This window comes from Vigna unguiculata, chromosome 4 (genome assembly GCF_004118075.2).
Source record: "Vigna unguiculata cultivar IT97K-499-35 chromosome 4, ASM411807v1, whole genome shotgun sequence".
Taxonomy (NCBI): Eukaryota; Viridiplantae; Streptophyta; class Magnoliopsida; order Fabales; family Fabaceae; genus Vigna; species Vigna unguiculata.
In genome coordinates, this window is record NC_040282.1 from 32,939,532 (window position 1) to 32,964,478 (window position 24,947).

Consider the following 24,947-nt stretch of genomic DNA (forward strand, 5'->3'; position numbering starts at 1 on the left):
TTGATAGAAGTGGGAACTACTACGTTAGCCTTACTAAAGTCAGTAAGAAAAAGGGTAGTTGAACCTATTTCTGGAGATTTGTAAACTTTGGAACTAATAGAATTCATGACCTTATATTGAATCCTATAGATTAAGGCTAAGGGAATGGATCCAGGTTTCATTTGGAGACCCTTAGTTTGGATTTGGAGATAGAGTGCATCTCGGATGTTTCTATCTTTAAGACTAATAGTCCGATTGGGAAAACAATTGAAAAAGATTGGTCCTTTAGCTAAGGACGTTTCTATGGTGCCTATGAGGGATTGATCGAATCTGTAGTGACGGATATCCCTAAGACATCCTCGATCTTATGCTGTCTTAGGGATATCCGTCACTACAGATTCGATCAATCCCTCATAGGCACCATAGAAACGTCCTTAGCTAAAGGACCAATCTTTTTCAATTGTTTTCCCAATCGGACTATTAGTCTTAAAGATAGAAACATCCGAGATGCACTCTATCTCCAAATCCAAACTAAGGGTCTCCAAATGAAACCTGGATCCATTCCCTTAGCCTTAATCTATAGGATTCAATATAAGGTCATGAATTCTATTAGTTCCAAAGTTTACAAATCTCCAGAAATAGGTTCAACTACCCTTTTTCTTACTGACTTTAGTAAGGCTAACGTAGTAGTTCCCACTTCTATCAATTGGGATGAAGTATCCCTTCCCGAATCTTGGACTGTGACTAGATCGGTTACAGCCGCTCCTAGACCAACCCCTGAGATTAGGGAAATCAATCAAGACCCAGCTGGTGAAGTTACTATAACCTTTAACAGGAGTAGTTCCTTTAAAACCACTAGGTCATTAGGATCTAACTCTGTTAGATCTACCAACTTTAGGTCGGCTAGAAGATCTTTCTCTTCAGTCCCTTCTTCAGTTCGTCTCGCCGGGATCGATACTGCCTCTCAAATCCCTCGACCCATCTATTCCAATATGGAAGATGAACCTAGATCAGAGATTCACTCTCCAACCCAATCTGAAATGCAATATGGTTATCATGAATAGGTACACCATAGACAAGCCTACCCTTCAGCGTGAGTTCTTTTCTGAGGAATGGACAACTCAGAGAAATTGGTTCGTTGAAAATTTTAAGGGTCAAAAGACTAAAATCGTAGAATTTTTCTACAAATTCCTAGAAAACGTCCAATGTCATGTCTGTTTCTTTGATTGGTTTAATGTTTATTTGTTAACAAATAATATTGAACCTCCATGGAACGTTACAATCTCTCAGGATTCTGAGATGAACACAATCACTGCCTGGCATAGGAAAAATGGTGAGTTAGTTAAGTCTAGCCTCCCTCCTTCCAGTAGTTTCTACATCCCAGGCTTAGGAGATAAATACCTTGCATCTCCTTTCAAATATAAGTCTGATGATACCGTAGGCGCCCAAGACATCAAGGCCCTTATGGAACAAAGCAACTACACTAACCAATATCTCCAAACCATAGGAGAAAAGCTTAGTGAAGTTAAACCTATCCCTGAAACTAAAACTAAGGACTCCACTGAGCCTGATCCTTTAGTTCAAACTCAGGTCAAACCATTATTCAAACCTTCCAATCTAACTGAACAAACTAGGCAGAAACTTAGACTTGTTCACCTTGACTGGAAGAAATCTATAGGAGAATCCATTAGTTCTAGAGCAGAATCTAGGCTTCCTCCTGTAATCGAAGACACTCCACCCGGCAGTAGCACTAGACCTATTACCCGGAGTACTTCCCAAAAGGAAAAGGAACAGAATCTTAGGATTAATAAATTAGGAACATCTTCCGTAGGTTCAGATACGGAAAGCCAACCTAAATCTGACTCTAAATCTGTTCTAAGTCTTAATCCTGTAATCAACAAGGCAGCCAACTGGAAGCAGCCTTCCAAACTCTACTATAATCGTGCCACAGCTCCAGATTTATTACTGGAAGAAAAGAATGGTCAAAGTTTCCGATCATTCAGCGCAAACAACATCTATGAATGGAACATAGATGGTCAATCCGAGTATAATATACTCAACACCCTCCAACACATGACTATGGTCTCAACTGCATACCAAGCCTCCTTGGATAGCTCAGACCAAACCATTGTCGAAATCTTGACCTCAGGCTTCTCAGGTCAACTTAAGGGATGGTGGGATAGCTACCTCTCTGACGAACAAAGAGACCAAATTCTCAATGCGGTCAAAACCGATGCTGACGGAAATATCATCACTAACAGGGGCGAACCTGTCCCTGATGCCGTCAACACTCTCATCATGTCAATCGTTCAACATTTCATAGGAGATCCTAATATCTGGCGAGATCGTTCAGGTGACCTCCTATCCAAACTTAGGTGTAAAACCTTAGGTGGCTTTAGGTATTATAAAGATACCTTCCTCACTAGAGTTTTTACCCGTGATGATTGTCAACAACCATTCTGGAAAGAAACTTCCTAGCAGGCCTTCCTAAATCTTTAGGAGACAAAGTTAGGGAAAAGATTCGAACCCAGTTTAATGGCGAAATCCCTTACAACCAGTTAAGTTATGGCCAGCTCATAGCTTACATCCAAAAGGTAGGTCTTAAGATTTGCCAAGACGAGAAGATCCAGAATCAATTGGCCAGAGAAAGAACCCAGAACCGTAAGGATCTAGGTAGTTTTTGCCAACAATTTGGACTTCCTTGTTCCGACAAACGTTCTGGACCTAGAACTAAATCCAGAAAAACCCAGAGGGTCCATAAATCCGGAACCCAGGATAATCATCCGGTTAAACCTCATAGGTCTGACCAACAATCCAGGACTAGAATTAAACGGTCTAGTAACCGCCAAACTCAATCCAGATCTGCTAGACCCGCGAAGTCAAAGTCTACGCATATCTCCAACCAATCCTTTGACAAGTTTAAGAAACTAGGACTTGTTTCAAATGTGGCCGGCAAGGTCATCTTGCCAAACAATGTCGTATCGTTTCTTCCATTGAAGAACTCAATCTCGAAAAATCCAAAACAGAGGAACTTCTGCAACTCTGTTATAATCTCTCCGAAGAAGATCGCGACGAATCTTCTGAAGAAATTCAAGCTGATGATGATCTTTCATCATCCTCTGATGAGAGTTCTGACTCTCCCACAGTCAATGTTCTTCATAATGATGAACAAAATCTGCTAATCGATACAATCAAATCCATTCAAGATCCTCATGACCTGGAAGAATATCTTGATAAACTTAAGATGATTCTTAAAAAATCTGATCCTAGCAAACCTAATTCAAGTAATAGGTTCGTTAGTAATAGATTTGATCTTACCCAAACTCTAAAACGTTTAGAAAAATCTACAGCCAAGCCTGTAACAATCCAAGATCTTCAGGCCGAAATTCATCATTTAAAAGATGAAGTTCGAAACCTCAAACATCAGCAGCAATTACATCAGAATGTAATTACTCAAATCACAGAAATCTTCTCTGATCATTCCAATGATGATCATATCAAAACTCCTAGTTCCAATCCTAGTAGTGATTCGGAACCTGATAATCTGTTTGCAGCGCTTATCAACCGTTGCACAATTCAAAAATTCTACATTCCAATTCATATTCAAATCGGAAGTTTTTCCCTCCAAACGGTCGCACTTTTCGATACCGGTGCTGACTCCAATTGTATTCTCGAAGGACTCGTACCTACGAAATACTTTCATAAATCTTCTGAAAAACTTCGAACGGCTGATGGATCACGCCTGAAGATTCAGTACAAACTCCCCTCGGCCATAATAAAGAATGATGGTCTCCAAGTTGAAACCCCATTCCTTTTGGTCAGAAACCTTTCGAATGAAGTTATCTTAGGAACTCCATTCATCAAAACTATTTTTCCAATCACCATTACCGATCAAGGTATTTCTACCCAGTATCTGGGTAAAACTATTATGTTCAAATTTTTGAACAACCCAATTCATCGAAGCCTCAATCCCATAGAGGCCAAACAGAAACAAATCAATTTCTTAAAAGATGATCTTTCTTTTGAGACAATCAAAAGCCATTTAGCAAAATCTTCCATCCAAACGAAGATTTCTAATCTTCATACTCGAATTCAGAACACAGTTTGTTCTGAACTCCCTAACGCTTTCTGGGAAAGAAAGAAGCATATGGTTGATCTTCCTTATGAGAAGGATTTCAATGATAGGCTTATCCCAACTAAAGCCCGTCCAATCCAGATGAGTCTTGAACTCGTCAAACACTGTCAATCTGAGATTAATGACCTTCTGGCGAAGGGATTAATCCAAAAATCTAAAAGCCCTTGGTCTTGTGCGGCATTTTATGTTAACAAGGCTTCTGAAATCGAACGAGGATCTCCTCGCCTCGTCATTAATTACAAACCGCTTAATCAAGCCCTCCAATGGATTCGATATCCAATCCCAAACAAAAAAGATCTTCTTGGACGACTCCATTCTGCAAAGATCTTTTCTAAGTTTGACATGAAATCTGGTTTCTGGCAAATCCAGATTAATCCCAGTGATCGTTATAAAACAGCGTTCACTGTTCCGTTTGGTCAATTCGAATGGACCGTTATGCCTTTCGGGCTTAAAAACGCGCCATCCGAATTTCAAAAAATCATGAACGACATCTTCAATCCCTACTCCAATTTTTGCATTGTCTATATTGATGATGTCCTAATCTACTCTCAATCGCTGGATCAGCATTTCAAGCATCTTGAGATTTTTCTCAAAACTGTCCAAAGAAATGGTCTTGCCATTTCCAAAACTAAAATCAATCTTTTCCAAACTAAAGTCCGTTTCCTTGGTCACAACATACATCAAGGAACTATTGAACCTATCAATCGGGTCATCGAATTTGCTGACAAATTCCCCAGTCAAATCCTTGACAAAACTCAACTCCAGAGATTTCTGGGTTGCTTAAACTATGTGGCTGATTTCTTCCCTCAGCTGAACAATGTCATCAAGCCACTCCATGATAGGCTTAAGAAAAATCCTCCTCCATGGACTGATGTCCATACCAACATCATCAAACAAATCAAAATCCAAGTTAAAGAACTTCCCTGTCTTTATCTTCCCAATCCAAATCTCCCAAAAATTGTCGAAACTGATGCCTCAGACATAGGTTATGGTGGCATTCTCAAACAGCGTCTGCATAATTCTGAAAATTGCATCGCTTTTACATCAAAACACTGGAACAAGGCACAACAGAACTACTCAACTATCAAAAAAGAAGTTCTGGCCATTGTCCTATGTATTTCAAAATTTCAATCTGATTTACTAAATCAAAAGTTTTTAATCAGAGTTGATTGCAAATCTGCTAAAGACATTTTATTAAAGGATGTTAAAAATTTAGCTTCAAAACAAATTTTTGCCCGATGGCAAGCAATCCTAAGTGTTTTTGATTTTGATATTGAATTTATCAAAGGCACCTCAAATTCTCTTCCTGACTTTCTTACCCGAGAATACCTTCAGGGAAAATTTCAGGGAAATCACCCAGAATGGGACCAAAAGTCAAGATAAAGCCTAAAGGCAGTACAAAGGTTAAATCCATTAACCAATCATCTCCTTCTTCAAAGAAGGACCAATCTGGGCTTTCAGCCCAAAAACCTGGGTCTCAAACCCAAGCTGAGTCATCAACTCAGAAATCCCCAGCTGAGCTTTCAACTCAACTGATAATCTCTGGAACCACCCAGAAAACTTATCCATCAGATTATGCTATGGCCATCCCTACTCTTCAAGCCTTCCAAGATCAGGGTCTGACCAAGCTCCCCAGCCAAAGCTGGAAACAAATTTTCGGAGAAGAACCTGATGATCTTCCCAAAAATCTGAAGGACATAATATCTTCTTTAGCCCAGTCTAAAGTTACCCTTCACCCCAGAACATCGGGAAAACAAATAGCTTCCCAAACCCAACCAATCTCCCAGAAAAAACCCTCCATTTATCATGTGAAAGACTCGTTCCTTCCCACTGTTCAAATGGAACCTGAGTTCTGGGATTCGAATCCCTCAAAAGTTTGTTCAAAAATCTTTCCATCTGGATTTTTGTTCAAACCCAATCATATAAATAAAACCCAAAGGTTTTATGAATTTATCTTGGTAGACTCTAAGTCTGTTGAGATAAAACATCATATTGATAAATCGGATAGTGAGAATATCACCCATTCGACTATCCAAATTTTAAAATTTTTGTCTTTCAAGGATTTTAAAACCAAACAAATTTTGAAATTTTCCCAGCCTTTTGACCCAATCGGTTACAGCTACTGGGATTATCAAGCAGCCTGGACTAATGTCTTTTGGCTTTCAAACAAGACTGGTAAACATTCTTGGTTGATTTATTTCAAAAAGAATGTTCGCTATTCTTTTCCCCAATGGTTCTCTAACTGGTGGGACTCATTTGGGCCAATCCAAAAAATCCTTCCTGACCCAGTTCTCGAAGGTTTTAATCAGTTCAAAACTCGATTTGGAAATGAGACACCCTTCCATGTTTCACTCCATTTCTTTTCAAAATTCTCGCTTGCCTGGATTTTCGCCTGGCAACACCAATTTCGGAAGGATCAATCCTCCAAGTTACTCCCAGTACTTGGAAAACAACTATCTGTCAAATGGTGGGACAATTTTGACGCCACCCATGCAAATGCTCAAGGGGTTTCATCTTGGTTCAAGAAAAACCCTAAGGCCCTCAAGCTTGCCGATCCAGAAACCAGCCAGTTTCTCAACCGGAAAGCCCAAATCGCCTCGGCAATAGCAGCATCAGCTAATGATGAAACATTAGCACAAAATCTCCATCAAATCCTTGGTCTCCTTCAGACCGACTCAGAAGGAAGCTCTTCCAAGGGCAAAACCAAGAAGACATCCAAGGCATCCTCGTCATCTTCATCAGGATCTTATTTCCAGAACGAAGATATGTGCTTCGGTATGGACCTAGAAGGATCTGAAGAAGAAGCAGTCTCAGAGTAACCAAAACAGTATTATACTGTATTTTACTGTTCAAAAATACGGTATATACGGTTACTATTCAATCCTGCGGATACGGTACTGTTGCTGTAGCGGAACTGCGGATACGGCACTGTTACTGTAGCGGAAAATCTCATTTTACTGTTGTAATAGTAATTTACTGTTGTAATAGTAAAATTTTGTCTATTTATTCAATCACTCACCTATTGTCAAGGGTGCAATTTTTTAGAGAGTTTTAGAGAGAAAAGCTCCAACTCCCCTCCCCCTCTTGTAAGATCCTCTCTCCTTCAATCAATACAACTCTTTTGTATTATATTTCTTAGCTAATCTTTCTCTTCTCAACCCAGTCCGCCCTCTCAGTTGGCTCTGCCGCGGTTGGGCTTTAACTAAGTTTAATGTTTTAAGCTTTTATTTCCTAGTCTTTTATTTGTTTTATTGTTTATTTTGTTGCATGTTTTATACTCTCCGCCTTCCGATGATCCTCCCCGTCTGATCCTCGGGCGTCTTGGTATCAGTGTCTGACGAGTGTCTGACGAGTTCAAGACTCATCTGGATTGGACGGGCTTTGGTTGGGATAAGCCTATCATTGAAGTCCTTTTCATAAGGGAGATCAACCATATGCTTCTTTCTTTCCCAGAAAGCGTTAGGGAGTTCAGAACAAACTGTGTTCTGTATTCGAGTATGAAGATTAGAAATCTTCGTTTGGATGGAAGATTTGGTTAGTTGGCTTCTGATTGTCTCAAAAGAAAGATCATCTTTTAAGAAATTGATTTGTTTCTGTTTTGCCTCTATAGGATTGAGGCTGGCGGTTACTAGACCGTTTAATTCTGGTCCTGGATTGCTGGTCAGACCTATGAGGTTTAACCGGATGATTATCCTGGGTTCTGGATTTATGGAACCTCTGGGTTTTTCTGGATTTAGTCCTAGATCCAGACGGTTTGTCGGAACAAGGAAGTCCAAATTGTTGGCAAAAACTACCTAGATCCTTACGGTTCTGGGCTTTTTCTCTGGCCAATTGGTTTTGGATCTTCTCGTCTTGGCAAATCTTAAGACCTACCTTTTGGATGTAAGCTATGAGCTGGCCATAACTTAATTGATTGTAAGGGATTTCGCCATTAAACTGGGTTCGAATTTTTTCCCTAACTTTGTCTCCTAAAGATTTAGGGAGTCCTGCGAGGAAGGTTTCTTTCCAGAATGGTTGTTGGCAATCATCTCGGGTGAAAACTCTAGTGAGGAAGGTATCTTTATAGTAAAACATTAAACTTAGTTAAAGCCCAACCGCGGCAGAGCCAACTGAGAGGGCGGACTGGGTTGAGAAGAGAAAGATTAGCTAAGAAATATAATACAAAAGAGTTGTATTGATTGAAGGAGAGAGGATCTTACAAGAGGGGGAGGGGAGTTGGAGCTTAGATGTCGTTCATGATCTTTTGAAATTCGGATGGCGCGTTTTTAAGCCCGAAAGGCATAACGGTCCATTCGAACTGACCAAACGGAACAGTGAACGCTGTTTTATAACGATCACTGGGATTAATCTGGATTTGCCAGAAGCCAGATTTCATGTCAAATTTGGAAAAGATCTTTGCAGAATGGAGTCGTCCAAGAAGATCTTTTTTGTTTGGGATTGGATATCGAATCCATTGGAGGGCTTGATTAAGCGGTTTGTAATTAATGACGAGGCGAGGAGATCCTCGTTCGATTTCAGAAGCCTTGTTAACATAAAATGCCGCACAAGACCAAGGGCTTTTAGATTTTTGGATTAATCCCTTTGCCAGAAGGTCATTAATCTCAGATTGACAGTGTCTGACGAGTTCAAGACTCATCTGGATTGGACGGGCTTTGGTTGGGATAAGCCTATCATTGAAGTCCTTTTCATAAGGGAGATCAACCATATGCTTCTTTCTTTCCCAGAAAGCGTTAGGGAGTTCAGAACAAACTGTGTTCTGTATTCGAGTATGAAGATTAGAAATCTTCGTTTGGATGGAAGATTTGGTTAGTTGGCTTCTGATTGTCTCAAAAGAAAGATCATCTTTTAAGAAATTGATTTGTTTCTGTTTTGCCTCTATAGGATTGAGGCTTCGATGAATTGGGTTGTTCAGGAATTTGAACAAAATAGTTTTTCCCAAATACTGGGTAGAGATACCTTGATTGGTGATAGTGATTGGGAAAATAGTTTTGATGAATGGAGTTCCTAGGATAACTTCATTCGAAAGGTTTTTGACCAAAAGGAATGGGGTTTCAACCTGGAGACCATCATTCTTTATTATGGCAGAGGGGAGTTTGTACTGAATCTTCAGGCGTGATCCATTAGCCGTTCGAAGTTTTTCAGAAGATTTATGAAAGTATTTCGTAGGTACGAGTCCTTCGAGAATACAATTGGAGTCAGCACCGGTATCAAAAAGTGCGACAGTTTGGAGGGAAAAACTTCCGATTTGAATATGGATTGGAATGTAGAATTTTTGAATTGTGCAACGGTTGATAAGCGCTGCAAACAAATTATCAGGTTCCGAATCACTACTAGGATTGGAACTGGAAGTTTTGATATGATCATCATCATTAGGATGATCAGAGAGGATTTCAGTGATTTGAGTAATTACATTTTGATGTAATTGCTGCTGATGTTTAAGATTTCGAACTTCATCTTTTAAAAGATGAATTTCAGTTTGAAGATCTTGGATTGTTACAGGCTTGGCTGTGGATTTTTCTAAACGCTTTAGAGTTTGGGTAAGATCGAACCTATTACTAACAAACCTATTACTAGATTTAGGTTGGCTAGGATCAGGTTTTCTAAGAATCATTTTGAGTTTATCAAGATATTCTTCTCGTTCATGAGGATCTTGAATGGATTTGATTGCATCGATTAGCAGGTTTTGTTCATCATTATGAAGAACATTGATTGTAGGAGAGTCAGAACTCTCATCAGAGGATGACGAAAGATCATCATCAGCTTGGATTTCTCCAGAAGATTCATCGCAATCTTCTTCGGAGAGATTATAACAGAGTTGCAGAAGTTCCTCTGTTTTAGATTTTTCGAGATTGAGTTCTTCAATGGAAGAGACAATACGACATTGTTTGGCAAGATGACCTTGCCGGCCACATTTGAAACAAGTCCTAGTTTCTTTAGGCTTGTCAAAGGATTGGTTGGAGATATGCGTAGACTTTGACTTCGAGGGTCTAGCAGATCTGGATTGAGTTTGGCGGTTACTAGACCGTTTAATTCTGGTCCTGGATTGCTGGTCAGACCTATGAGGTTTAACCGGATGATTATCCTGGGTTCTGGATTTATGGAACCTCTGGGTTTTTCTGGATTTAGTCCTAATCTCAGGGGTTGGTCTAGGAGCGGCTGTAACCGATCTAGTCACAGTCCAAGATTCGGGAAGGGATACTTCATCCCAATTGATAGAAGTGGGAACTACTACGTTAGCCTTACTAAAGTCAGTAAGAAAAAGGGTAGTTGAACCTATTTCTGGAGATTTGTAAACTTTGGAACTAATAGAATTCATGACCTTATATTGAATCCTATAGATTAAGGCTAAGGGAATGGATCCAGGTTTCATTTGGGGAGGATCATCGGAAGGCGGAGAGTATGTTCATGCAAGAAAATAAACAATAAAACAAATAAAAGACTAGGAAATAAAAGCTTAAAACATTAAACTTAGTTAAAGCCCAACCGCGGCAGAGCCAACTGAGAGGGCGGACTGGGTTGAGAAGAGAAAGATTAGCTAAGAAATATAATACAAAAGAGTTGTATTGATTGAAGGAGAGAGGATCTTACAAGAGGGGGAGGGGAGTTGGAGCTTTTCTCTCTAAAACTCTCTAAAAAATTGCACACCTTGACAATAGGTGAGTGATTGAATAAATAGACAAAATTTTACTATTACAACAGTAAATTACTATTACAACAGTAAAATGAGATTTTCCGCTACAGTAACAGTGCCGTATCCGCAGTTCCGCTACAGCAACAGTACCGTATCCGCAGGATTGAATAGTAACCGTATATACCGTATTTTTGAACAGTAAAATACAGTATAATACTGTTTTGGTTACTCTGAGACTGCTTCTTCTTCAGATCCTTCTAGGTCCATACCGAAGCACATATCTTCGTTCTGGAAATAAGATCCTGATGAAGATGACGAGGATGCCTTGGATGTCTTCTTGGTTTTGCCCTTGGAAGAGCTTCCTTCTGAGTCGGTCTGAAGGAGACCAAGGATTTGATGGAGATTTGTGCTAATGTTTCATCATTAGCTGATGCTGCTATTGCCGAGGCGATTTGGGCTTTCCGGTTGAGAAACTGGCTGGTTTCTGGATCGGCAAGCTTGAGGGCCTTAGGGTTTTTCTTGAACCAAGATGAAACCCTTGAGCATTTGCATGGGTGGCGTCAAAATTGTCCCACCATTTGACAGATAGTTGTTTTCCAAGTACTGGGAGTAACTTGGAGGATTGATCCTTCCGAAATTGGTGTTGCCAGGCGAAAATCCAGGCAAGCGAGAATTTTGAAAAGAAATGGAGTGAAACATGGAAGGGTGTCTCATTTCCAAATCGAGTTTTGAACTGATTAAAACCTTCGAGAACTGGGTCAGGAAGGATTTTTTGGATTGGCCCAAATGAGTCCCACCAGTTAGAGAACCATTGGGGAAAAGAATAGCGAACATTCTTTTTGAAATAAATCAACCAAGAATGTTTACCAGTCTTGTTTGAAAGCCAAAAGACATTAGTCCAGGCTGCTTGATAATCCCAGTAGCTGTAACCGATTGGGTCAAAAGGCTGGGAAAATTTCAAAATTTGTTTGGTTTTAAAATCCTTGAAAGACAAAAATTTTAAAATTTGGATAGTCGAATGGGTGATATTCTCACTATCCGATTTATCAATATGATGTTTTATCTCAACAGACTTAGAGTCTACCAAGATAAATTCATAAAACCTTTGGGTTTTATTTATATGATTGGGTTTGAACAAAAATCCAGATGGAAAGATTTTTGAACAAACTTTTGAGGGATTCGAATCCCAGAACTCAGGTTCCATTTGAACAGTGGGAAGGAACGAGTCTTTCACATGATAAATGGAGGGTTTTTTCTGGGAGATTGGTTGGGTTTGGGAAGCTATTTGTTTTCCCGATGTTCTGGGGTGAAGGGTAACTTTAGACTGGGCTAAAGAAGATATTATGTCCTTCAGATTTTTGGGAAGATCATCAGGTTCTTCTCCGAAAATTTGTTTCCAGCTTTGGCTGGGGAGCTTGGTCAGACCCTGATCTTGGAAGGCTTGAAGAGTAGGGATGGCCATAGCATAATCTGATGGATAAGTTTTCTGGGTGGTTCCAGAGATTATCAGTTGAGTTGAAAGCTCAGCTGGGGATTTCTGAGTTGATGACTCAGCTTGGGTTTGAGACCCAGGTTTTTGGGCTGAAAGCCCAGATTGGTCCTTCTTTGAAGAAGGAGATGATTGGTTAATGGATTTAACCTTTGTACTGCCTTTAGGCTTTATCTTGACTTTTGGTCCCATTCTGGGTGATTTCCCTGAAATTTTCCCTGAAGGTATTCTCGGGTAAGAAAGTCAGGAAGAGAATTTGAGGTGCCTTTGATAAATTCAATATCAAAATCAAAAACACTTAGGATTGCTTGCCATCGGGCAAAAATTTGTTTTGAAGCTAAATTTTTAACATCCTTTAATAAAATGTCTTTAGCAGATTTGCAATCAACTCTGATTAAAAACTTTTGATTTAGTAAATCAGATTGAAATTTTGAAATACATAGGACAATGGCCAGAACTTCTTTTTTGATAGTTGAGTAGTTCTGTTGTGCCTTGTTCCAGTGTTTTGATGTAAAAGCGATGCAATTTTCAGAATTATGCAGACGCTGTTTGAGAATGCCACCATAACCTATGTCTGAGGCATCAGTTTCGACAATTTTTGGGAGATTGGATTAGGAAGATAAAGACAGGGAAGTCTTTAACTTGGATTTGATTTGTTTGATGATGTTGGTATGGACATCAGTCCATGGAGGAGGATTTTTCTTAAGCCTATCATGAAGTGGCTTGATGACATTGTTGAGCTGAGGGAAGAAATCAGCCACATAGTTTAAGCAACCCAGAAATCTCTGGAGTTGAGTTTTGTCAAGATTTGACTGGGGAATTTGTCAGCAAATTCGATGACCCGATTGATAGGTTCAATAGTTCCTTGATGAATGTTGTGACCAAGGAAACGAATCTTGGTTTGGAAAGATTGATTTTAGTTTTGGAAATGGCAAGACCATTTCTTTGGACAGTTTTGAGAAAAATCTCAAGATGCTTGAAATGCTGATCCAGCGATTGAGAGTAGATTAGGACATCATCAATATAACAATGCAAAAATTGGAGTAGGGATTGAAGATGTCGTTCATGATTTTTGAAATTCGGATGGCGCGTTTTTAAGCCCGAAAGGCATAACGGTCCATTCGAATGACCAAACGGAACAGTGTACGCTGTTTTATAACGATCACTGGGATTAATCTGGATTTGCCAGAACCAGATTTCATGTCAAATTTGGAAAAGATCTTTGCAGAATGGAGTCGTCCAAGAAGATCTTTTTTGTTTGGGATTGGATATCGAATCCATTGGAGGGCTTGATTAAGCGGTTTGTAATTAATGACGAGGCGAGGAGATCCTCGTTCGATTTCAGAAGCCTTGTTAACATAAAATGCCGCACAAGACCAAGGGCTTTTAGATTTTTGGATTAATCCCTTTGCCAGAAGGTCATTAATCTCAGATTGACAGTGTTGACGAGTTCAAGACTCATCTGGATTGGACGGGCTTTAGTTGGGATAAGCCTATCATTGAAATCCTTCTCATAAGGAAGATCAACCATATGCTTCTTTCTTTCCCAGAAAGCGTTAGGGAGTTCAGAACAAACTGTGTTCTGAATTCGAGTATGAAGATTAGAAATCTTCGTTTGGATGGAAGATTTTGCTAAATGGCTTTTGATTGTCTCAAAAGAAAGATCATCTTTTAAGAAATTGATTTGTTTCTGTTTGCCTCTATGGGATTGAGGCTTCGATGAATTGGGTTGTTCAAAATTTGAACATAATAGTTTTACCCAGATACTGGGTAGAAATACCTTGATCGGTAATGGTGATTGGAAAAATAGTTTTGATGAATGGAGTTCCTAAGATAACTTCATTCGAAAGGTTTCTGACCAAAAGGAATGGGGTTTCAACTTGGAGACCATCATTCTTTATTATGGCCGAGGGGAGTTTGTACTGAATCTTCAGGCGTGATCCATCAGCCGTTCGAAGTTTTTCAGAAGATTTATGAAAGTATTTCGTAGGTACGAGTCCTTCGAGAATACAATTGGAGTCAGCACCGGTATCGAAAAGTGCGACCGTTTGGAGGGAAAAACTTCCGATTTGAATATGATTGGAATGTAGAATTTTTGAATTGTGCAACGGTTGATAAGCGCTGCAAACAGATTATCAGGTTCCGAATCACTACTAGGATTGGAACTAGGAGTTTTGATATGATCATCATTGGAATGATCAGAGAGATTTCTGTGATTTGAGTAATTACATTTGATGTAATTGCTGCTGATGTTTGAGGTTTCGAACTTCATCTTTTAAATGATGAATTTCGGCCTGAAGATCTTGGATTGTTACAGGCTTGGCTGTAGATTTTTCTAAACGTTTTAGAGTTTGGGTAAGATCAAATCTATTACTAACGAACCTATTACTTGAATTAGGTTTGCTAGGATCAGATTTTTTAAGAATCATCTTAAGTTTATCAAGATATTCTTCCAGGTCATGAGGATCTTGAATGGATTTGATTGTATCGATTAGCAGATTTTGTTCATCATTATGAAGAACATTGACTGTGGAGAGTCAGAACTCTCATCAGAGGATGATGAAAGATCATCATCAGCTTGATTTCTCAGAAGATTCATCGCAATCTTCTTCGGAGAGATTATAACAGAGTTGCAGAAGTTCCTCTGTTTTGGATTTTTCGAGATTGAGTTCTTCAATGGAAGAACGATACGACATTGTTTGGCAAGATGACCTTGCCGGCCACATTTGAAACAAGTCCTAGTTTCTTTAGGCTTGTCAAAGGATTGGTTGGAGATATGCGTAGACTTTGACTTCGAGGGTCTAGCAGATCTGGATTGAGTTTGGCGGTTACTAGACCGTTTAATTCTGGTCCTGGATTGCTGGTCAGACCTATGAGGTTTAACCGGATGATTATCCTGGGTTCTGGATTTATGGAACCTCTGGGTTTTTCTGGATTTAGTCCTAGATCCAGACGGTTTGTCGGAACAAGGAAGTCCAAATTGTTGGCAAAAACTACCTAGATCCTTACGGTTCTGGGCTTTTTCTCTGGCCAATTGGTTTTGGATCTTCTCGTCTTGGCAAATCTTAAGACCTACCTTTTGGATGTAAGCTATGAGCTGGCCATAACTTAATTGATTGTAAGGGATTTCGCCATTAAACTGGGTTCGAATTTTTCCCTAACTTTGTCTCCTAAAGATTTAGGAGTCCTGCAGGAAGGTTTCTTTCCAGAATGGTTGTTGGCAATCATCTCGGGTGAAAACTCTAGTGAGGAAGGTATCTTTATATACCTAAAGCCACCTAAGGTTTTACACCTAAGTTTGGATAGGAGGTCACCTGAACGATCTCGCCAGATATTAGGATCTCCTATGAAATGTTGAACGATTGACATGATGAGAGTGTTGACGGCATCAGGGACAGGTTCGCCCCTGTTAGTGATGATATTTCCGTCAGCATCGGTTTTGACCGCATTGAGAATTTGGTCTCTTTGTTCGTCAGAGAGGTAGCTATCCCACCATCCCTTAAGTTGACCTGAGAAGCCTGAGGTCAAGATTTCGACAATGGTTTGGTCTGAGCTATCCAAGGAGGCTTGGTAGGCAGTTGAGACCATAGTCATGTGTTGAGGGTGTTGAGTATATTATACTCAGATTGACCATCTATGTTCCATTCATAGATGTTGTTTGCGCTGAATGATCGGAAACTTTGACCATTCTTTTCTTCCAGTAACAAGTCTGGAGCTGTGGCACGATTGTAGTAGAGTTTGGAAGGCTGCTTCCAGTTAGCTGCCTTGTTGATTACAGGATTAAGACTTAGAACAGATTTAGAGTCAGAATTAGGTTGGCTTTCCGCATCTGAGCCTACGGAAGATGTTCCTAATTTGTTAATCCTAAGATTCTGTTCTTTTCCTTTTGGGAAGTACTCCGGGTAATAGGTCTAGTGCTACTGCCGGGTGGAGTGTCTTCGATTACAGGAGGAAGCCTAGATTCTGCTCTAGAACTGATGGATTCTCCTATAGATTTCTTCCAGTCAAGGTGAACAAGTCTAAGTTTCTGCCTAGTTTGTTCAGTTAGATTGGAGGTTTGAATAATGGTTTGACCTGAGTTTGAACTAAAGGATCAGGTTCAGTGGAGTCCTTAGTTTTAGTTTCAGGGATAGGTTTAACTTCACTAAGCTTTTCTCCTATGGTTTGGAGATATTGGTTAGTGTAGTTGTTTTGTTCCATAAGGGCCTTGATGTCTTGGGCGCCTACGGTATCATCAGACTTATATTTGAAAGGAGATGCAAGATATTTATCTCCTAAGCCTGGGATGTAGAAACTACTGGAAGGAGGGAGGCTAGACTTAACTAACTCACCATTTTTCCTATGCCAGGCAGTGATCGTGTTAATCTCAGAATCCTGAGAGATTGTAATGTTCCATGGAGGTTCAATATTATTTGCTAACAAATAAAATTAAACCAATCAAAGAAACAGACATGACATTGGACGTTTTCAAGGAATTTGTAGAAAAGTTCTACGATTTTAGTTTTTTGACCTTTGAAGTTTTCAACGAACCAATTTTTCTGAGCTGTCCATTCCTCAGAAAAGAACTCACGTTGAAGGGTAGGCTTGTCTATGGTGTACCTATTCATGATAACCATATTGCATTTCAGATTGGGTTGGAGAGTGAATCTCTGTTATAGGTTCATCCTCCAAGCTGGAATAGATGGGTCGAGGGATTTGAGACGCCGTGTCAATCCCAGCGAGACGAACTGAAGAAGGGACAGAAGAGCATGATCTTCTAGCCGTCCTAAAGTTTGTAGATCTAACAGAGTTGGATCCTAATGACCTAGTGGTTTTAAAGGAACTACTCCTGTTAAAGGTTATAGTAACTTCACCAGCTGGGTCTTGATTGATTTCCCTAATCTCAGGGGTTGGTCTAGGAGCGGCTGTAACCGATCTAGTCACAGTCCAAGATTCGGGAAGGGATACTTCATCCCAATTGATAGAAGTGGGAACTACTACGTTAGCCTTACTAAAGTCAGTAAGAAAAAGGGTAGTTGAACCTATTTCTGGAGATTTGTAAACTTTGGAACTAATAGAATTCATGACCTTATATTGAATCCTATAGATTAAGGCTAAGGGAATGGATCCAGGTTTCATTTGGAGACCCTTAGTTTGGATTTGGAGATAGAGTGCATCTCGGATGTTTCTATCTTTAAGACTAATAGTCCGATTGGGAAAACAATTGAAAAAGATTGGTCCTTTAGCTAAGGACGTTTCTATGGTGCCTATGAGGGATTGATCGAATCTGTAGTGACGGATATCCCTAAGACAGCATAAGATTGAGGAATCTAAACCTTCTATTCCTAGAGGTTTTATAGCTACTTGAATACATCCTATGTGAAGATAGTTGTATTTTTTGGCTTGATTCCTAAGGGTTTGATCATCTAAAAGATGGAATTCTTCTTCCTCAGAAGTAAGAGGGATTTGTTTTTCGGTTGTTTTGATGATATAATCGGCTTGTTTAAACCAACTACCATCGAGTTTGTAGATTTCATTGTTTGAGATCTTTGGGAGCTGCCAATCGTCAAGCTCCTGATTGTGGTTTTCGAAGCAATATTCTTCATCGAAAACGTTTGAAGTGGATCTGGGTTGGTGCTCTTGGAGCGATGAGGATCCCGGTTGGGATGATTTGAAAGAAAGCTTAGAAAGGAGGGAGTTTAGCATGATGAGAAGGGAATAAAGGATGTAGAAGAGAGGGAGAGAAGAGCAGAAGAATGAGTGCAAGCGATTTGAATAAAATCCTAGTATCATCGCCTTCATCTAGTTCAGTAGCAGGATATGACGAATATAACATGCATTTCAACAAAGACTATCAGATAATAGTATTCATAGCTATTAATAGAATACATGGGGATTTTGTTGAGTTTTATAATTTTTTAGTTTTGTTTTTTAATTAACCAACCAACTAATCATTTGACCTTCGTGTAAGCACCAACTGCGAGCAAAGGGGATCTTTCGACCCCAAGTGCCGAGGCACTCCTCTAGTATATACCTCAAAACTATATGCCCACTACAAGCAATATAGTCCAAGATACGCGCAGTGTTTGATGTATCCGGTCAATCTTTTAGTCAGCAAAATTAATTTCGATTTTAACAAAATTTAAACTTTACAACATTACCTTAGTCCAGATTTCAAGTCCATCTGTCTTTACTTCGGTCTCAGGTGTCCCACAGTGTCGACTTACTGCCCCTTGGGCCTTACCGCGTCACATCTAGGGCCCATATATACCACCTCGCAAAGGCAACTGTTCCGGCTCTAGCTAAGGTGTGGTACAAGTGAATTTACAGTTTTAACAGAAAGCTTTTAACCTTAATTAAATGGCATATTTTTGGTTCCCCAGTACTCAATATAGCAGAATAATATTACATAAGAGCCTAATATTGAATAAACATGTTAGATCCAGCCATATAATCCTACTTCCCCATCAGGCTCTGATACCAAGACGCCCGAGGATCAGACGGGGAGATCATCGGAAGGCGGAGAGTATGTTCATGCAAGAAAATAAACAATAAAATAAATAAAAGACTAGGAAATAAAAGCTTAAAACATTAAACTTAGTTAAAGCCCAACCGCGGCAGAGCCAACTGAGAGGGCGGACTGGGTTGAGAAGAGAAAGATTAGCTAAGAAATATAATACAAAAGAGTTGTATTGATTGAAGGAGAGAGGATCTTACAAGAGGGGGAGGGGAGTTGGAGCTTTTCTCTCTAAAACTCTCTAAAAAATTGCACACCTTGACAATAGGTGAGTGATTGAATAAATAGACAAAATTTTACTATTACAACAGTAAATTACTATTACAACAGTAAAATGAGATTTTCCGCTACAGTAACAGTGCCGTATCCGCAGTTCCGCTACAGCAACAGTACCGTATCCGCAGGATTGAATAGTAACCGTATATACCGTATTTTTGAACAGTAAAATACAGTATAATACTGTTTTGGTTACTCTGAGACTGCTTCTTCTTCAGATCCTTCTAGGTCCATACCGAAGCACATATCTTCGTTCTGGAAATAAGATCCTGATGAAGATGACGAGGATGCCTTGGATGTCTTCTTGGTTTTGCCCTTGGAAGAGCTTCCTTCTGAGTCGGTCTGAAGGAGACCAAGGATTTGATGGAGATTTTGTGCTAATGTTTCATCATTAGCTGATGCTGCTATTGCCGAGGCGATTTGGGCTTTCCGGTTGAGAAACTGGCTGGTTTCTGGATCGGCAAGCTTGAGGGCCTTAGGGTTTTTCTTGAACCAAGATGAAACCCCTTGAGCATTTGCATGGGTGGCGTCAAAATTGTCCCACCATTTGACAGATAGTTGTTTTCCAAGTACTGGGAGTAACTTGGAGGATTGATCCTTCCGAAATTGGTGTTGCCAGGCGAAAATCCAGGCAAGCGAGAATTTTGAAAAGAAATGGAGTGAAACATGGAAGGGTGTCTCATTTCCAAATCGAGTTTTGAACTGATTAAAACCTTCGAGAACTGGGTCAGGAAGGATTTTTTGGATTGGCCCAAATGAGTCCCACCAGTTAGAGAACCATTGGGGAAAAGAATAGCGAACATTCTTTTTGAAATAAATCAACCAAGAATGTTTACCAGTCTTGTTTGAAAGCCAAAAGACATTAGTCCAGGCTGCTTGATAATCCCAGTAGCTGTAACCGATTGGGTCAAAAGGCTGGGAAAATTTCAAAATTTGTTTGGTTTTAAAATCCTTGAAAGACAAAAATTTTAAAATTTGGATAGTCGAATGGGTGATATTCTCACTATCCGATTTATCAATATGATGTTTTATCTCAACAGACTTAGAGTCTACCAAGATAAATTCATAAAACCTTTGGGTTTTATTTATATGATTGGGTTTGAACAAAAATCCAGATGGAAAGATTTTTGAACAAACTTTTGAGGGATTCGAATCCCAGAACTCAGGTTCCATTTGAACAGTGGGAAGGAACGAGTCTTTCACATGATAAATGGAGGGTTTTTTCTGGGAGATTGGTTGGGTTTGGGAAGCTATTTGTTTTCCCGATGTTCTGGGGTGAAGGGTAACTTTAGACTGGGCTAAAGAAGATATTATGTCCTTCAGATTTTTGGGAAGATCATCAGGTTCTTCTCCGAAAATTTGTTTCCAGCTTTGGCTGGGGAGCTTGGTCAGACCCTGATCTTGGAAGGCTTGAAGAGTAGGGATGGCCATAGCATAATCTGATGGATAAGTTTTCTGGGTGGTTCCAGAGATTATCAGTTGAGTTGAAAGCTCAGCTGGGGATTTCTGAGTTGATGACTCAGCTTGGGTTTGAGACCCAGGTTTTTGGGCTGAAAGCCCAGATTGGTCCTTCTTTGAAGAAGGAGATGATTGGTTAATGGATTTAACCTTTGTACTGCCTTTAGGCTTTATCTTGACTTTTGGTCCCATTCTGGGTGATTTCCCTGAAATTTTCCCTGAAGGTATTCTCGGGTAAGAAAGTCAGGAAGAGAATTTGAGGTGCCTTTGATAAATTCAATATCAAAATCAAAAACACTTAGGATTGCTTGCCATCGGGCAAAAATTTGTTTTGAAGCTAAATTTTTAACATCCTTTAATAAAATGTCTTTAGCAGATTTGCAATCAACTCTGATTAAAAACTTTTGATTTAGTAAATCAGATTGAAATTTTGAAATACATAGGACAATGGCCAGAACTTCTTTTTTGATAGTTGAGTAGTTCTGTTGTGCCTTGTTCCAGTGTTTTGATGTAAAAGCGATGCAATTTTCAGAATTATGCAGACGCTGTTTGAGAATGCCACCATAACCTATGTCTGAGGCATCAGTTTCGACAATTTTTGGGAGATTGGATTAGGAAGATAAAGACAGGGAAGTCTTTAACTTGGATTTGATTTGTTTGATGATGTTGGTATGGACATCAGTCCATGGAGGAGGATTTTTCTTAAGCCTATCATGAAGTGGCTTGATGACATTGTTGAGCTGAGGGAAGAAATCAGCCACATAGTTTAAGCAACCCAGAAATCTCTGGAGTTGAGTTTTGTCAAGAATTTGACTGGGGAATTTGTCAGCAAATTCGATGACCCGATTGATAGGTTCAATAGTTCCTTGATGAATGTTGTGACCAAGGAAACGACTTGTTTGGAAAGATTGATTTTAGTTTTGGAAATGGCAAGACCATTTCTTTGGACGGTTTTGAGAAAAATCTCAAGATGCTTGAAATGCTGATCCAGCGATTGAGAGTAGATTAGGACATCATCAATATAACAATGCAAAAATTGGAGTAGGGATTGAAGATGTCGTTCATGATTTTTGAAATTCGGATGGCGCGTTTTTAAGCCCGAAAGGCATAACGGTCCATTCGAATGACCAAACGGAACAGTGAACGCTGTTTTATAACGATCACTGGGATTAATCTGGATTTGCCAGAAGCCAGATTTCATGTCAAATTTGGAAAAGATCTTTGCAGAATGGAGTCGTCCAAGAAGATCTTTTTTGTTTGGGATTGGATATCGAATCCATTGGAGGGCTTGATTAAGCGGTTTGTAATTAATGACGAGGCGAGGAGATCCTCGTTCGATTTCAGAAGCCTTGTTAACATAAAATGCCGCACAAGACCAAGGGCTTTTAGATTTTTGGATTAATCCCTTTGCCAGAAGGTCATTAATCTCAGATTGACAGTGTTGACGAGTTCAAGACTCATCTGGATTGGACGGGCTTTGTTGGGATAAGCCTATCATTGAAATCCTTTTCATAAGGGAGATCAACCATATGCTTCTTTCTTTCCCAGAAAGCGTTAGGGAGTTCAGAACAAACTGTGTTCTGATTCGAGTATGAAGATTAGAAATCTTCGTTTGGATGGAAGATTTGGTTAGTTGGCTTCTGATTGTCTCAAAAGAAAGATCATCTTTTAAGAAATTGATTTGTTTCTGTTTGCCTCTATAGGATTGAGGCTTCGATGAATTGGGTTGTTCAGGAATTTGAACAAATAGTTTTTCCCAATACTGGGTAGAGATACCTTGATTGGTGATAGTGATTGGGAAAATAGTTTTGATGAATGGAGTTCCTAGGATAACTTCATTCGAAAGGTTTTTGACCAAAAGGAATGGGGTTTCAACCTGGAGACCATCATTCTTTATTATGGCAGAGGGGAGTTTGTACTGAATCTTCAGGCGTGATCCATTAGCCGTTCGAAGTTTTTCAGAAGATTTATGAAAGTATTTCGTAGGTACGAGTCCTTCGAGAATACAATTGGAGTCAGCACCGGTATCAAAAGTGCGACAGTTTGGAGGGAAAAACTTCCGATTTGAATATGGATTGGAATGTAGAATTTTTGAATTGTGCAACGGTTGATAAGCGCTGCAAACAATTATCAGGTTCCGAATCACTACTAGGATTGGAACTGGAAGTTTTGATATGATCATCATCATTAGGATGATCAGAGAGGATTTCAGTGATTTGAGTAATTACATTTTGATGTAATTGCTGCTGATGTTTAAGATTTCGAACTTCATCTTTTAAAGATGAATTTCAGTTTGAAGATCTTGGATTGTTACAGGCTTGGCTGTGGATTTTTCTAAACGCTTTAGAGTTTGGGTAAGATCGAACCTATTACTAACAAACCTATTACTAGATTAGGTTGGCTAGGATCAGGTTTTCTAAGAATCATTTTGAGTTTATCAAGATATTCTTCTCGTTCATGAGGATCTTGAATGGATTTGATTGCATCGATTAGCAGGTTTTGTTCATCATTATGAAGAACATTGATTGTAGGAGAGTCAGAACTCTCATCAGAGGATGACGAAAGATCATCATCAGCTTGGATTTCTCCAGAAGATTCATCGCAATCTTCTTCGGAGAGATTATAACAGAGTTGCAGAAGTTCCTCTGTTTTAGATTTTTCGAGATTGAGTTCTTCAATGGAAGAGACAATACGACATTGTTTGGCAAGATGACCTTGCCGGCCACATTTGAAACAAGTCCTAGTTTCTTTAGGCTTGTCAAAGGATTGGTTGGAGATATGCGTAGACTTTGACTTCGAGGGTCTAGCAGATCTGGATTGAGTTTGGCGGTTACTAGACCGTTTAATTCTGGTCCTGGATTGCTGGTCAGACCTATGAGGTTTAACCGGATGATTATCCTGGGTTCTGGATTTATGGAACCTCTGGGTTTTTCTGGATTTAGTCCTAGATCCAGACGGTTTGTCGGAACAAGGAAGTCCAAATTGTTGGCAAAAACTACCTAGATCCTTACGGTTCTGGGCTTTTTCTCTGGCCAATTGGTTTTGGATCTTCTCGTCTTGGCAAATCTTAAGACCTACCTTTTGGATGTAAGCTATGAGCTGGCCATAACTTAATTGATTGTAAGGGATTTCGCCATTAAACTGGGTTCGAATTTTTCCCTAACTTTGTCTCCTAAAGATTTAGGAGTCCTGCCAGGAAGGTTTCTTTCCAGAATGGTTGTTGGCAATCATCTCGGGTGAAAACTCTAGTGAGGAAGGTATCTTTATAGTACCTAAAGCCACCTAAGGTTTTACACCTAAGTTTGGATAGGAGGTCACCTGAACGATCTCGCCAGATATTAGGATCTCCTATGAAATGTTGAACGATTGACATGATGAGAGTGTTGACGGCATCAGGGACAGGTTCGCCCCTGTTAGTGATGATATTTCCGTCAGCATCGGTTTTGACCGCATTGAGAATTTGGTCTCTTTGTTCGTCAGAGAGGTAGCTATCCCACCATCCCTTAAGTTGACCTGAGAAGCCTGAGGTCAAGATTTCGACAATGTTTGGTCTGAGCTATCCAAGGAGGCTTGGTAGGCAGTTGAGACCATAGTCATGTGTTGAGGGTGTTGAGTATATTATACTCAGATTGACCATCTATGTTCCATTCATAGATATTGTTTGCGCTGAATGATCGGAAACTTTGACCATTCTTTTCTTCCAGTAACAAGTCTGGAGCTGTGGCACGATTGTAGTAGAGTTTGGAAGGCTGCTTCCAGTTAGCTGCCTTGTTGATTACAGGATTAAGACTTAGAACAGATTTAGAGTCAGAATTAGGTTGGCTTTCCGCATCTGAGCCTACGGAAGATGTTCCTAATTTGTTAATCCTAAGATTCTGTTCTTTTTCCTTTTGGGAAGTACTCCGGGTAATAGGTCTAGTGCTACTGCCGGGTGGAGTGTCTTCGATTACAGGAGGAAGCCTAGATTCTGCTCTAGAACTGATGGATTCTCCTATAGATTTCTTCCAGTCAAGGTGAACAAGTCTAAGTTTATGCCTAGTTTGTTCAGTTAGATTGGAGGGTTTGAATAATGGTTTGACCTGAGTTTGAACTAAAGGATCAGGTTCAGTGGAGTCCTTAGTTTTAGTTTCAGGGATAGGTTTAACTTCACTAAGCTTTTCTCCTATGGTTTGGAGATATTGGTTAGTGTAGTTGTTTTGTTCCATAAGGGCCTTGATGTCTTGGGCGCCTACGGTATCATCAGACTTATATTTGAAAGGAGATGCAAGATATTTATCTCCTAAGCCTGGGATGTAGAAACTACTGGAAGGAGGGAGGCTAGACTTAACTAACTCACCATTTTTCCTATGCCAGGCAGTGATCGTGTTAATCTCAGAATCCTGAGAGATTGTAATGTTCCATGGAGGTTCAATATTATTTGCTAACAAATAAAATTAAACCAATCAAAGAAACAGACATGACATTGGACGTTTTCAAGGAATTT